At 45.1% G+C, this 14242-nt stretch overlaps 1 non-coding gene across 1 annotated transcript; it reads left to right on the top strand.

Annotated features, from left to right (window-relative positions):
• Nucleotides 1-13688: 13688 nt before the first annotated feature.
• On the top strand, nt 13689-13792 carry LOC120365143 (U6 spliceosomal RNA). Its single transcript, XR_005580162.1, has one exon. It is a non-coding gene; the product is annotated as a U6 spliceosomal RNA (small nuclear RNA).
• The last annotated feature ends 450 nt before the right edge of the window (nt 13793-14242 follow it).

The raw sequence follows: 14242 nt of genomic DNA, 5'->3' as shown, positions 1-14242 counted from the left end.
CGACAGAATGAGACTCCCTCTCAAAAAAAAAAAAAACAAAACTCCCATCAGGCTGTGACAGTTTACAGATGCCATGACAATGTCAGTAAGTTACCCTATATGGTCTAAAAGTGGGAGGAACCCTCAGTTTTGAGAATCCCCCTTCCCTTTCCAAGAAAACATGAATAATCCACCCCTTGTTTAGCATATAATCAAGAAATAACTATAAGTATTCTTAGTCAAGCAGCCCATGCTGCTGCTCTCTGCCTATGAAGTGGTCATTCTTTTTTGAGACAGAGTCTTGTTCTGTCGCCAGGCACCGGGCTGGAGTGCAGCAGTGCGATCTTGGCTCACTGCAACCTCTGCCTCCCGGGTTCAAGCAATTCTCCTGCCTCAGCCTCCTGAGTAGCTGGGACTACAGGCATGCACCACCATGCCTGGCAAATTTTTGTATTTTCAGTAGATACGGGGTTTCACCATGTTGGCCAGGATGGTCTCGATCTCTTGACCTCGTGATTTGTCTGCCTGGGCCTCCCAAAGTGCTGGGATTTACAGGCATGAGCCACTGCGCCCGGCCAAGTGGCCATTATTTTATTCCTTTTTAATTCTTTTTTTGAGACAGGGTCTCACTCTATTATCCAGACTGGAGTACAGTGGTGAGATCATGGCTCCCTGCCACTGCCACCTCCTGGGCTAAAGCAATCCTTCCACCTTAGCCTCCCAAGAAGCTGGGACCACAGGCACATGTCATCATGCCCAGCTAATTTTTGTAGAGATGGGGTTTCCCCATGTTGCCCAGCCTGGTCTTGAACTTCTGAGCTGAAGTGATCCGCCTTCCCCAGCCACCCAAAGTGCTGGGCTTATGGGTGTGAGCTGCCACACCTGGCGGATTCTTTTATTCCTTTGCTTTCCTAATAAACTTGCTTTCACTTTATGAACTTGCCCAGAATTCTTTCTTGCATGAGGTCCAAGAACCCTCTCTTGGGGTCTGGATCTGGACACCTTTCCGGTAACACAATAATTGAAGAGAAGGTTCAGTTAAAGAGTTGTTGCTTCACTGGGTGCGGAGACCCACGCCTGTCATACTAGCACTTTGGGAGGCCGAGGTGGGTAGATCACCTGAGGTCAGGAGTTCGAGACCAGTCAGGCCAACATGGTGAAAACCTGGCTCTTCTAAAAGTACAGAAATTAGCTGGGCATGGTGGCAAATGCCTGTAATCCCAGCTACTCAGGAGGCTGAGGCAGAAGAATCACTTGAACCCAGGAGGCAGAGGTTGCAGTGAGCTGAGGTCATGCCACTGCACTGCAGCCTGGGTGACAGTGAGACTGGTAGGGCCACATTACTTTTCATGGGCTTAAGCACTTTTGCCTAAATAAGTACAGCTAGTGCTCGTCTTACGACGGCGATTGGTTCTGACAGACCGGTCATAACACAATTTGGTCGTAAGTTGAGTAGGCTATATGTACAGTACTGTGAAATGATGTTATAAAACGTTAAGTCATATTTTAAAATAATTTTCTTTCATTATTGTTATATATCATAATTTCCTTTGTTCATTTTATGCCATTTGTATCATCTCTACACCATTTTGTTTCTTATTTTTACATTCGTCAGGTTTAAGTAAAACACTGCATTACCAGTACAACTGGTTTAATATTTGCAAAACATACAAAATGACAAAATACAGTGCATACAAAAATACAAAATACAGGTGTAAAAAATATCATAGGAAACATTTTCCCAATTGCAAAACATATCAAAATATATAAACATGTACGAAACATTTTATTGGCCACTGGTGCTTGGCTGTGGATCGTTGATGTTGTCATCTGAGGCAGCAGTTGGGGTTACCGGAGTTGGTTTTTTCATAAACATGGTGAGCTTTGTCTGAATTGTATGTTTCTTTTTTTCTTCATAAATTTCAGGATACGGGCAAAACACATCGTGCGCCATCCGTTCAATCCTTGCAAATCGTTCGATGTTTGGGTCCATTGCTTCGAAATGTATAAGAAGTTTATTCAGTAAAGATAAACCGTCTGATAATCCCTTAGTGGTGAACTTTCTTTCTGGCTCCTCCTCTTCTTTCTCTGCTTCTCTTCTTTCCTCTTTCGCCACTCTTTCTTCTTTCAGTTCCATTAGCTCTTCATTTGTAAGTTCATCAACATTGAAAATCTGTTCTGCTAGTTATCCCTCATCTGTAATTAATTCATCCAGACTATCAACAAGCTTACGGGCTCCTTCATCCGCACTCGCTGCTTCTCCAGTCACTCGAACACTATGCATTTGGAATCTTTTCTTGAATCTCTGGAACCAGCCAGTGCTTGCTACAAATTCTTGACTGTAATCTTCTCCAGCACGCTCCTTCAGAGTCTGAAATAGACTTCTTGCCTTCATCTGCACAGTAAAAAGACTGAATGGTGTCCGTTTTTGAATTTGATCTTCTATCCAAATATATAGCAATTTCTCCATTTCGTGGATGGGCCCGCTTCGTTGCTTTGTTATAACTGTTGATCCCATGGGTGCAGAACCTTTCACAGCTTCACGAATTCTTTCTTTATCTTTCAAAATCGCCGACACAGTTGAGTGTGATAACTTCATGTCACGTGCGATCACATTCACTTTCTTTCCTCCTTCGTACTGCTTAATTACCTTCATTTTCGTGTCAAGATCGATGGCCTTTGTTTCCTTCTTGGCAGGCTGAGGTGTAGACAAAAACAATTTTCTCTTGGTAGACATCTTGGGAGGGGTTTGATGAAAAATATCCAAGACACAAAACACAAATTGCTGTACTGAGTCTCGGATAACAGCTGAAATGGTACACGCGGAGATGGTAGTGCTGCTGGAAGCTGGTCCGCACTGTCGTATGCCCAGCTGGGCAACGTTTGCACTGCCAGACACGGAGCAGTCATGGCTAGCGATTGTGGTCGTAAAGTCGAATGGTCGTAAGTTGCATAGGTCATAAGTCGATCAATACCTGTATAACAGTTATCAAAGAGAATTCCCCAGATTTTGGCATGAGCTGCCAGGCAGTGCCTTTTACTTAGATGGCAGAGCCTGTGTGGAACAGGTTTCGAGAGTGTGTGTGGGCTCTGTTTTGGCCCTGCTGTGTTTGAGATATGTACTAGTCCAGTGCTTCTCAGACTTTAATGTTTAACAATCACCTGCAGAGTTTAACTTCAGATTCCAATTCAGTAGGACTGAGGTAAAGCTTGAGATTTTGTATTTCTTCTGGTTTGGATCATTAAAAGGGAATGAAATCTGATAATTAAGACCATTAATTTAAGAAGTAAGTTGACTGCTGGGCGAGATGGCTCATGCCTGCAATCCCAGCACTTGGGAGGCAGGCAGATCACCTGACATTGGGAGTTTGAAACCAACCTGACGAACATGGAGAAACCCCATCTCTACTAAAAATACAAAATCAGCCGGGTGTGGTGGCGCATGCCTGTAAGCCCAGCTACTCAGGAGGCTGAGGCAGGAGAATCGCTTGAACCCAGGAGGCAGAGCTTGTGGTGAGCCAAGATCACACCATTGTACTTCAGCCTGGGCAACACAGCAAGACTCCTTCTTGAAAAAAAAAATGAATTAAGTTGACCATTGGAGGCAATAGATTTCAGAAGGTTCAGAGAAAAGCCAAATAAAATAGGGATGCATGGGGTAGGGAGGGACTTCTACTTACTGAGCACCTAAAATATTCCAATGTTATGACAAACACTTAATGAACTAGCTTATTTCATCTTCACAGTGGCCCTACAAGGTTGATGAGATTAATCTTATTTTTAGGTAATGACAGCAAGGTTCAGAAACAGCAAGTATTAGCCAGGCACGGTGGCTCATACCTGTAATCCCATGACTTTGGGAGGCCGAGACAGGCAGATCACTTGAGGTCGGAGTTTGAGACCAACCTGGCCCACATGGTGAAACCCTGTCTCTACTAAAAACATAACAAAACAAAAACCCAAAAATTAGCCAGGTGTGGTGGCGGGCACCTGTAATCCCAACTTATTGGGAGGCTAAAGCAGGAGAATTGCTTGAACCCCATTGGCAGAGGTTGCAGTGAACCGAGGTCAACCCACTGTACTCCAGCCTGGGCGACAAAGTGAGACTCTGTCTCAAAAAAAGAAAAAAAAAAAAAATCCTGCCATTTTTGACAGCATGGATGAACCTGGAGGTCATTATGCTAGGTGAAATCCAATAGACACAAAAATACAAATACTAGGCTGGGTGCGGTGGCTCACATCTGTAATCCCAGCACTTTGGGAGGCTGAGGTGGGTGGATCATGAGGTCAGGAGATTGAGACCATCCTGGCTAACATGGTGAAACACGGTCTCTACTAAAATACAAAAAAATTTAGGTGGGCGTGGTGGTGCGTGCCTGTAATCCCAGCTATTTGGGAGGCTGAGGCAGGGGAGTCCTTTGAACCTGGGAGGTGGAGGTTGCAGTGAGCCAAGATTGTGCCACTGTACTCCAGCTGGCGACAGAGCAAAACTCCATCTCAAAAAAATAATAAAATAAAATGCCACTCACTTCTATTTTGTTAAGTAGCTAAAATAATTGATTTATTATTGTCTTCTGTGTCTCTCCCCACAATCCAAGCAGAATATATCACTGCTTTAAAGATGTATATTTCTCCAGAATAAAAGATTTTTATTGCTGAGTTTCAAATGTGTATGGTTAATTTTAAATATATATGAAGATTGTATATGGGTTCTGTTTCTGGTTTGGTAAATAAGTTCCCAGCAGATCAATCCTCGAATAGATAATGATAATCTCTGGACAAAACTAAAAAAAGAAACTCCACAATTATCTGAAAGCTGTAGAGAATGCACAAAGGCAAGCAGTTTTGGAGGGGAGTTGAAACTTGCAAGCAGGTACTGAAGTGGAGTGGAATAGCGGGGTGTCGGAGGCTGAAGTTTGTGTCACATTTGTGTCATTAGGAAGGCATTACCCAGGATCTCCTCAATTACCAGAAAGTGACTGGGGAATCTTATACAGAAGAGAGCCAGAGTTCTGTGTGCAGACTGTCCAAATCTCTGGCTGGTCCTTGAACCATGCATGCATGGAGCAGGCTGCAAACAGTTCAGCTAAGGGAAACAATAATAAAGACAAACTGAGATCCAAGCTGCTATCTACTTCAAGTGGGTGAGTTAGTACTTTGCGTCTAGTCAATTTAATAGCCTGCTAAAATAAAATAACATATTCAGAGGGCATATTAGTTTCCTGTTCTTGAGGTAATAAATTTACAGATATTTGGCTGGGCTTGGTGGCTCATGCCTGTAATCCCAGCACTTTGGGAGCCAAGGCAGGTGGATCACAAGGTCAGGAGTTCGAGACCACCCTGACCATCGTGGTGAAACCCTGTCTCTACTAAAAACACAAAAATTAGCCAGGAGTGGTGGCATGTGTCTATAATCCCAGCTACTAAGGAGGCTGAGGCAGGCAAAGGTGCTTGAACCACGGAGATGGAGGTTGCAGTGAGCCAGGATTGCGCCACTGTGCTCCTTCCTGGGTGACGGAGTGAGATTCCGTCTCAAAAAAATACAAATACAAATACAAAAATTAGCTGAGCATAGTGGTGCACACCTGTAGTCCCAGCTACTCAGGAGGCTGAGGCACAAGAATCACTTCAACCTGGGAGGCAGAGGTTGCTATGAGCTGAGATTATGCCACTCCACTCCAGCCTGGGGGACAGAATGAGACCCTGTCTCAAAAATTTAAAAAAATTTAAAAAAGAAAGGACTGTATTACAGCCACACTAAGGGAGGTTCTTCAAACTGAGGGGGAAAGATACCAGAGGGAAACGCATATCTATGGGAAGGAATAAAGAGTACTTACATGGTGGGGTTACTGGGTGAGTGTAAAAGGCATGTTTGTTTCTCATTCCTTTTTTGAAATAATTTTTATTTATTATTGATTTATTAAAAATACTATAATAGGGCGGGCGCAGTGGCTCACGCCTGTAATCCCAGCACTTTGGGAGGCTAAGGTAGGTGGATCATGAGGTCAGGAGATCAAGACCATCCTGGCCAACATGGTGAAAACCCGTCTCTATTAAAAATACAAAAATTAGCCAGGTGTGGTGGCATGCTCCTGTAGTCTCAGCTACTCAGGAGGCTGAGGCAGGAGAATCACTTGAACCAGGGATGTGGAGGTTGCAGTGAGCCAAGATCACCTCACTGTACTTGAGCCTAGCAACAGAGATTCTGTATCAAAAAAAAACCAACAACAAAAAACAACAACAAGAAAAACAAAAACTATAATACACATGTTTGCTTGTGGGTCTCTCATTTATTTATTTTGAGGCAGAATCTCACTGTTGCTGGGCTGGAGTACAGTGGCATGATCTCAGCTCACTGCAACTTTTGCCTTCCAGGTTCAAGCAATTCTCCTGCCTCAGCCTCCTGAGTAGCTGGGACAACAGGTGCGCACCACCACGCCCAACTAATTTTTGTGTTTTTAGTAGAAATGGGGTTTTACCATGTTGGCCAGGCTGGTCACAAATTCCTGACCTCAAGTGATCTGCCACCTTAGCCTCCCAAAGTGCTGGGATTACAGGTGTGAGCTATCGCACCTGGCCCTGTGTGTCTTTTTTTAAGAAACAAGGTCTCGCCGGGCGTGGTGGCTCAAGCCTGTAATCCCAGCACTTTGGGAGGCCGAGGCGGGTGGATCACGAGGTCAAGAGATCGAGACCATCCTGGTCAACATGGTGAAATCCCGTCTCTACTAAAAATACAAAAAATTAGCTGGGCATGGTTGCGCATGCCTGTAATCCCAGCTACTCAGGAGGCTGAGGCAGGAGAATTGCTTGAACCCAGGAGGCGGAGGTTGTGGTGAGCCAAGATCGCGCCATTGCACTCCAGCCTGGGTAACAAGAGTGAAACTCCGTCGCAAAAAAAAAAGAAACAAGGTCTCTATCTGTGACCCAGGCTGGAATGTAGTGGCCTTCAATCTCTGTGGTCAAGTGATCCTCCCACCTTAGCCTCCTAAGGGAGGGAGGCTGAGACTACAGGTGTGTGCCACCACACTCAGCTTATTTTTATTTTTTATATTTTTTTTGGTAGAGACCAGGATCTTACTATGTTGCCCAGGCTGGTCTTGAACTGCTGGCCTCAAGCAGTCCTCTTGTCTCAGCCTCCCAAAGTGTTGGGGTTACAGAGGCCTGAGCCACTGTGCCCTGTCCCTCTTAATTTATTTAAAATAGACCTGACTGCCAAAAGCAAATATTAGAACATGATATTGCGGAATTATAATTATTTAGATGTAAAACATGCAACTTTAGCATAAAACGTGGGAATTGGGCCAGGCATGGTGGCTCATGCCTGTAATCTCAGCATTTTGGGAGGCCTAGGTGGGCTGATCCCTTGAGCCTAGGAGCTGGAAGACGAGCCATGGGCAACATGGTGAAACCCCATCTCTACAAAAAAAAAAAAAAAAAAAAAAAACAAAGGTGGGCAGGTTGCTCTTGCTTGTAATCCCAGCACTTTGGGAGGCTGAGGCAGGCAAACCAAAGGTCAATAGATGGAGACCATCCTGGCCAACATGGCGAAACCCCATCTCTACTACAAAAATACAAAAAATTAGCTGGGCATGGTGGTACGCACCTGTAGTCCCAGCTACTTGGGACTACTTTCTACGTGAAGAAGTAGAATATTAACCCTAGGCTGTGAAAAGTAAAGGATGTATTTTCTAAGCCCTAGAGCAAGAATTTAAAAAGTAATGTAGGTCAGGCACAGTGGCTCACGCCTGTAATCCCAGCACTCTGGGAGGCTTAGGTGGGCAAATCACCTGAGGTCAGGAGTTCGTGAACAGCCTGAACCACATGGAGAAACCTTGTCCCTAATAAAAGTACAAAAGTAGATGGATGTGGTGGCACGTGCCTGTAATCCCAGCTACTAGGGAGGCTGAGACAGGAGAATTGCTTGAACCTGGGAGGTGGAGGTTGCAGTTAGCTGAGATTGCATTATTGCACTCCAACGTGGGAAACGAGCAAAACTCTGTCTCAAAAAAATAAAAAAAATTTAAAATTGAAAAAAAAAAAAAAAAAAAAAAAAAAAAGGCCTGGTGTGGTGCCTCATGCCTATAATCCCAGCACTTTGGGAGGCCAAAGCAGGCAAATCATGAGGTCAGGAGTTTGAGATCAGCCTGACCAACATGCTGAAAACCCATCTCTACTAAAAATAGAAAAATTAGCCAGGCATGGTGGTGCGCGCCTGTAATCCTAGCTACTCAGGAGGTTGACACATGAGAATTGCTTGAACCTGAAAGGTGAAGGTTTCAGTGAGCTGAGATTGTGCCACTGCACTCCAGCCTGGGTGACAGAGTGTGAGACTCTGTCTCAATAATAATAAAATAATAATAATAATAATAATAATAATAAATGACTAAATAAAATAAAAATAAGGCCAGGTGCAGTGGCTCATGCCTGTATCCCATCACTTTGGGAGGCTGAGGCAGGTAGATCACGAGGTGAGGAGTTGGAGACCAGACTGAGCAACATGGAGAAACCCTGTCTCTACTAAAATTACAAAAAATTAGCTCGGCGTTGTGGCATGTGCATATAATCCTAGCTACTCAGGAGGCTGAGGCAGGAGAATCGCTTGAACCCAGGAGGCGGAGGTTGAGGTGAGCTGAGATCGTGCCATTGCACTCCAGCCTAGGCAACAAGAGCAAGACTCCATCTCAAAAAAAAGAAAAAAAAGTAAACAGTGGGTCAAATAAAATTATGTAAAACAAGCACTATTCAGGAAAAAACACATAAATTCGTCTTCCTGAACATTTTACATGGGAACCGGTACTATCCAGAGCCTAGTGTGCAGGTTCTTGCTCAGTTCAGTCTTTAGGCAGCCCTGCAGAACAAGAGCAACGAGGAGAAATGCAATGTAGGGGGAAGGAAGGTAGGTAGAATTCAGAAGAGTCTTCTTAACTATAAGGAATTTGAAATATGCAAAGGTTGTAACATAAGAACATTTTGAATCTTCATCTATGGAGAAGAAGCAGGCACCCCCTCAGCAGTGTGACCAGGAGATATGAAAGATATGGCCAGGTCACCTCCCAGGGGTAGGTAGGTTCTGTTTTCTAGCAGGAAACGCCTGGCTAGTGTAGGGTTCTATTGTGATGGCTCCTCCGTGGTAGCATTCCACAAGGTTTCCTCCTCTCAGCACTCCCCACTTTTTGTACCAAAGACTGCAAATGCCAGTGTCTCCAGGAGCCAGGCAGATCGTATGAATGATTTAAGCAGCCTGGCAGGCATGTGGCAAACTGCAGAGCACATGTTCCATATGGCAGAGACATTTATTGCTTACTCAATATCCTTGAGCTGCCCCACATTTCTCAGGCCCCTGATGAGTGCCCTGGGACTAGTTTTGGCAAATAAACGGATAGTTCAAGTACCATTTTGCTTCGTGTTGGAAGTGTATAAGCACCAGAAAGCAGCCTTCCAGCTCTGGCTCCCCGATGGGGTCATGTAGAGTATAAGTTGGAAAAGCAGAGTCATAAAGAGTACACAGCCTGGATCCCCGAGTCATCGCAAGGAAGAAAACCACCCTGGAGAGCTGCCTCGTTCACCCTGGACTTTGCTTGGACAATAAACAAATCTTCATTGTGTTAAGTCCCTGACATTTTCTTACAGTGGCCTAGCCTACCCTGTGTGCTTTCTTTTTTTTTTTTTTTTTTTTTTTTTTGAGACGGAGTTTCGCTCTTGTTACCCAGGCTGGAGTGCAATGGCACGATCTCGGCTCACCGCAACCTCCGCCTCCTGGGTTCAGGCAATTCTCCTGCCTCAGCCTCCTGAGTAGCTGGGATTATAGGCACGCGCCACCATGCCCAGCTAATTTTTTGTATTTTTAGTAGAGACGGGGTTTCACCATGTTGACCAGGATGGTCTTGATCTCTCGACCTCGTGATCCACCCGCCTCGGCCTCCCAAAGTGCTGGGATTACAGGCTTGAGCCACCGCGCCCGGCCCTGTGTGCTTTCTTTAAAGGTGACAGGCCTGGTACAGTAGCTCATGCCTGTAATCCCAGCACTTTGGGAGGCCGAGGTGGGCAGGTCACCTGAGGTCAGGAGTTCGAGACCAGTCTAGCCAACATGGTGAAACCATGTCTCTACTAAAAATACAAAAATTAGCTGGGCATGGTGGCAGGTGCCTGTAATCCCAGCTACTCGGGAGGCTGAGGCAGGAGAATCGCTTGAACCCGGGAGGCAGAGGTTGCTGTGAGCCAGGATCGCACCATTGTACTCCAGCCTGAGCAACAGAGCAAGACTCTGTCACCAGTCACAGTTCAATCCTGACTCTCACTGTCAAGTGAAATCGGCCCCAGCATTACCAGATATTCCAGTTTTTCAAGATAAACTAGATATACAGATTTTTTTGTGTGAAATATTCCAACATTTAAAAGTGGATAGTTAATTCAAAAAATTACAACTCTGTGTAGCCCAAATAAAGTGTACCTCGGGCCCCTTTAGCCCATGGGCCACCAGTTGCAACTGTGTTCTGCATTTTTTCTTAGTGACTCATCAGTTCCCGAAGCTTCTGTTGTCACTCCTGTTCAGATGGGCGCAAAGACCATATCTTTGTGTCACAGCTCCTGATGAGCTCCTGGTGAGCTCAGTGGATGCCTTCAACCCTGTATTTCCTGTATTTCTAGCTTTAGCTTAAATGCTGGAGTGGAGCCCCAGCATATTCTTTTTTTCTTTTTTTTTTTTTTTTGAGACGGAGTCTCGTTCTGTCATACAGGCTGGAGTGCAGTGGTGAGATCTCATTGCGACCTCTGCCCCCTGGGTTCGAGCGATTCTCCTGCCTCAGCCTCACCCAAGCAGCAGGCATTATAGGTGCATGCCACCACGCCTGGCTAATTTTTATATTTTTAGTAGAAACAGGGTTTTGCCATGTTGACCAGGCTGCTCCTGAACTCATGACCTTAGGTAATCTGCATGCCTCGGCCTCCCAAAGTACTGGGATTACAGGCATGAGCCACCTTGCCTGGCCTCAGAATGTTTTTTAGGCTCTCAGTCCTACCTGCCTCCAGCAGCCAGCGTAAGTGCACACTGTTAGGGGCCTAATGGTTCTTTCTTTCTTTTCTTCTTTCTTTCTTTCTTCTTCTTCTTTCTTTTTCTTTTTTTTAAAAGAGATGGGGTTGCTATGTTCAGGCTGGAGCTTTTGGGCTCAAGCAATCTGCTAGCCTCAGCCCTCCAAGTAGCTGGAACCATAGGCATGTGCCACCGTGCTCTGCCCTAGTGATTCTTTCTCATGGCTTGACTCTTACCTCCTTTTCTTCATACATTTCTTATTGGACATTGACATTTCTTTATTAGCTTCTGACCCAGTAATTTACTTTCCCATTTATGGCCTAACATTTCTCTTTGGACCTGACACTCAGTCTTGCTCTTCTGATTAAAAATTTTTTTCCTCAGTTTTTTACTCTTCGGAGATTTGGATTCTGCCTTCCACTGCCCTGTGAGTTTGTCCTGGACTAGTCCTGAATTTTTCAGTTCGTCTCTTAGAGACATCTAAGATGTCTAAGCCTTCTACTTGGGAGGCTGAGGCAGGAGAATAGCTTGAACCCGGGAGGCAGAGATTGCAGTGAGCCGAGATTGTGCCACTGCATTCCAGCCCAGTGACAGAGTGAGACTCCGTCCAAAAAAACCAAAAACGAAACAAAAAAAAAAAAAAACAAAAAAAGCAAAAAGTAGAGTTTATGTTTTTTACTTTTTGAATTTGGCATTGCCTTGTGACTTGCTTTGGCTAACAAATGTGTCAGAAGTGACAATATGTGACTTCTGGAGCCTAGACTGTGGAAAATCTCGTGGCTTCCACTTTCACTCTCTTGGGACCTGCTGATGCCAGGCCAGGAGCCAAGGCTATTCTGCTGGAGAGCCACATGCAGGAGAACTGAGGCCCTTTGGCTGACAATCCCAGGTAACTGCCAGATATGTGAGTGAGGCCATCGTAAACCGTCCTGTCCATATGAGTGCAGCCACTCAAGCAACTCAAAGTGAGATGAACAGAACTGCTTAGCTGAGTCCAGCAAAAATTGCAGAGTTGTGAGCAAATTATTGCTTTAAGCCTCTAACTCTTGGGATGGTTTGTTATGTAGTAATTGCTAAACTGATGCAGTGCTGCCTGTGCAGTCACAGAATGTCAGCTAGAGGCAGAAGACAAGTGTATGTTCTTTGGAGAAAGAGGCTGTCTACTATGATTGAATTTTCTGGCTCAGCTGTCCTGCATCTCAACAGGGTTGGGAGCCCTGTGCTGCTCCCTGAAGGAAGTGTCACTAGTTGGGTATGTGACTTAGCCTCAAACATTCTAGGTGCCTGTGCAGCCAATTTGATGGGCTTATTATCTGTTCTGGGCTTGGAGCTTATAGAGAAATGGAAGCCAACTGTCTTCCAAAGAAGAGAGAAAGAATGGCCGGGTGCAGTGGCTCATGCCTGTAATCCCAGCACTTTGGAAGCTGAGGCAGGTGGATCACCCGAGGTCAGGAGTTTGAGACCAGTCTGGCCAACTTGGTGAAATCCTGTCTCTACTTTTTTTTAAAATGTATTTTTTTTCTTTTCTTTTCTTTTTTTTTTTTTTTTTTTGAGACGGAGTTTCGCTCTTGTTACCCAGGCTGGAGTGCAATGGCGCGATCTCGGCTCACCGCAACCTCCGCCTCCTGGGTTCAGGCAATTCTCCTGCCTCAGCCTCCTGAGTAGCTGGGATTACAGGCACGCACCACCATGCCCAGCTAATTTTTTGTATTTTTAGTAGAGACGGGGTTTCACCATGTTGACCAGGTTGGTCTCGATCTCTCGACCTTGTGATCCACCCGCCTCAGCCTCCCAAAGTGCTGGGATTACAGGCTTGAGCCACCGCGCCCGGTTTAAAATGTATTTTAAAAATTATTATTTTATCTTTAATTTTTATTATTTATTATTTTTTAAAGACAGGGTTTCACCATGTTGGCCAGGCTGGTCTTGAACTCCCGACCTCAGGTGATCTGCCCGCCTCGGCCTCCCAAAGTGCTGAGATTACAGGCGTGAGCTACCATGCTCGGCCCTGCCTCTACTTAAAATACAAAATTAGCCGAGCGTGGTGGCATATGCCTGTAATCACAGCCACTTGGAAGACTGAGGCAGGAGAATTGCTTGAACCTGGGAGGCGAGGTTGCAGTAAGCTGAGATCACACCATTGCACTCCGGCCTCAGCAACAAGAGCAAAACTCTGTCTCAAAGAAAAAAAAAAAAATAAAAGAGAGAGAGAGAGAAAGTTGGGCATAGTGTTTCATGCCTGTATTCCTGGTGCTTTGGGCAGAGGAGTGGGGTGGGGTCCAAAGCAGGAGGATGGTTTGAACTCAGAAATTTGAGACCAGCTTGGGCAACATAGTGAGACCCCAATCTCTACAGAAACCAGCCAACAAACAAAAACAAATTAGCTCGGCATGGTGGCATGTGCCTGCGGTCCCAGTGCTTTGGGAGGCCCAGCGGGGATCATCCCTTGAGCCCAGGAGTTTGAGACCAGCCTGGGAAATATGGCAAGACCCCATGTCTACAAAAAGTAAAAAATTAGTTTGGTGTGGTGGTGCATGCATGTAGTCCCAACTACTCAGGAGGCTGAGGTGGAAGGATCACTTGAGCCTGGGATGTCAAGGCTGCAGTGAGTGGTGATTGTGTCACTGCTCTCCAGCCTGGGTGACAGAGCAAGACTTTTCCTCAAAAATAAAATAAAATAGTGCTCGCCTCTACAGCACATATACTAAAATTGGAATGGTACAGAGATTAGCGTGGCCCCTGCGCAATGATGACACACAGATTTGTGAAGCGCTCCATATTTGAAATAATAAAATAAAATAAATTATAAAATAAAATAAAACTCATTATGGACTAAACATCCCATTCTTGCCTAACTCAGGGTGGATTTCTCTTACCCTCCTACCTTTGTTATGCTCCTGCCCTCCTTACAAAGAAAGCCCTTGATAAAGAGCAAATGGAATAATATTTTCAAATTCACATACTGTCAGGGTTCAGGTAGGAAAGTGTGCAAAGTGGTGTAGGTCACTGGGAGTGGTGCAAACTGTGGAAGGCTGAGGAGTGCACACCCTGGCTAGAGGTGTTCACATCTGATTTTTATCCATGGAGTGAACTGACAGTTTGTGATACTCACAGCAAATAAGTAATTCAAACTTGGGTCTGGTCTGATTTCAAAGCTTTTTCTTTTTCTTTCTTTCTTTCTTTCTTTTTTTTTTTTTTTGAGACAGAGTTTCGCTCTTGTTGCCCAGGCTGGAG

This window comes from Saimiri boliviensis, chromosome 7 (assembly GCF_048565385.1).
Source record: "Saimiri boliviensis isolate mSaiBol1 chromosome 7, mSaiBol1.pri, whole genome shotgun sequence".
In the NCBI taxonomy this organism is placed as follows: Eukaryota; Metazoa; Chordata; class Mammalia; order Primates; family Cebidae; genus Saimiri; species Saimiri boliviensis.
This window is presented reverse-complemented; position numbering and strand designations above follow the sequence as displayed.